This window comes from Galeopterus variegatus, unplaced genomic scaffold (genome assembly GCF_000696425.1).
Source record: "Galeopterus variegatus unplaced genomic scaffold, G_variegatus-3.0.2 Scaffold3786, whole genome shotgun sequence".
Classification (NCBI taxonomy): Eukaryota; Metazoa; Chordata; class Mammalia; order Dermoptera; family Cynocephalidae; genus Galeopterus; species Galeopterus variegatus.
In genome coordinates, this window is record NW_007729897.1 from 81,901 (window position 1) to 83,626 (window position 1,726).

Here is a 1,726-nt window from a genome sequence, read left to right on the forward strand (position 1 = left end):
TTCCTGCCTTCCAGTCTCTCTCTATTGGCAGAATGTAATAGGGAGCTAGGTGGCAAAGAAGGAAAGGTAGTTTATGGAGTCCAACTGCAGCATCAGAGAGGAGTATAGAAGTATAGGTTTGGAGCTGAGAGACAAGGCCTTGACAACCGGCATGGCCACCTTCTAACTACTCAGTCCAGAAACAGCCTTGTATACTAATTTGTACTCCCAAGTAAAAGCAACTTTACATTTTTGCCTTATAAGATACAAGAATCTCTTAAACTTGAAGGTAAAAAAAAAAAAATTCTTCCTTAAAATGAAGATGGTCTCACTCTCTTCCCCAAAGGGGAAGATACAACATTCCAAAAGGAGGCTAAAGAAGAGCAAACCCAGACCTTCTCAGACACACAAAAACTCAAACAGCATACACCTGTTATAGGCAGAATTACAGCTCTCCAAAGATGTCCATGGCCTAATCACCAGAAACTACGGATGTGTTACCTTGAATGGTAAAAGGGATTTTGCAGATGTGATTAAGGATCTTGAGAGAAGATCATTATGGATGATTCATGTGGGCCCAACATAATCACAAGGGTTCTTATTCAGAGGGAGGCAGATGGGAGGGAGGGAGGAAAGGAGGGAGAGAGGGAGGGAGAGAAAGAGAGAGGGAGAAGAAACACAGAGGGAGAAGGATGAGAGAGAGGAAGGAGAAGGAAGAGGGAGAAGGCTTGAAGATATTATACTGATGGCTTTGAAGATGGAGGAAGGAGAAAGAGTCAGGAGAAAAAGTAAAAGAATGGGAAGGGGAAGAGGGAATAGGGCTAGTGAAAAAGTAAAATAGGAAAAAGTAAAAGAATGGAAGGGGCACAGTTTCTGGTATGTTGACAACACAGATTTAAACATTACTGTCAAAATATAAAGTTAATAACAAAAGAGAGAGAGGAAGGAAGGGAGAAAGGGAGTGAAATCTCTGAATTGCCTAATGGTTCCAGAGGCAAGGAGAGAGATGACGGAAAAAAACAATCTAGTAAAGGAAAAGAGAAAAAAAAAATTTATATCTATATCTATTATAATGACTATCATTATATCTACATATAATCATTAATATATAACATATAATACAGAGTAAAAACATGAAAAGAGGTATTCGATATTCATTTTGCAAGTATTTTTGAGCATCTTCTATGTACCAGGCACTGTTCTAAGTACCGAGCAACAGCTTTGAACAAGACAGACAAGGTTTGAGTTCTCAGAGAAAAATGTGATTGTGATAAATTCTATGCAGAGAATTAAAACAGTGACGGGAAAGAGAGAGACAGGGTGGCTACATGATATTAGGTTGTCATGGAAAATCACCCTCAAGAGGTGAAATTTAGGCTGAGATCTAAATGATAACAAAGAGCCAGCCAAAGATCAGGGTGAAGAGCATTCATGGCTGGCAGAGGAACTGGCTAGCACAGAAAAAGCTCGAACATATTATGCAGGTGGTTTAAATGTCCCATTTAAAAATAAAAACTAGATATGATTAGGTTTCAAAAAATTCCAGCCAATATCTGTTTACAGGTAATTTACTTAAAACAAATATCAAATAAAGGATGAAAAAAAGGGGTGGAAAAGATACATCAGCAAATTCTGACAAAAAGTACGCTAGAGTTAGCAATATAAAGAGGAATTTTAGGACAAAGAATTAAATGATCAAATAAGATTTTACAGTGATAAAATGCACAATCCACCAAGAAGATTTAAC

General features: G+C 37.8%; 1 protein-coding gene across 1 annotated transcript in view; it reads right to left on the reverse strand.

Annotated features, from left to right (window-relative positions):
• VAMP4 (vesicle-associated membrane protein 4) overlaps positions 1–1,726 on the reverse strand; it is a 37,416-nt gene that overhangs the window by 22,700 nt on the left and 12,990 nt on the right. The gene's annotated exons all lie outside the window — the stretch shown is intronic.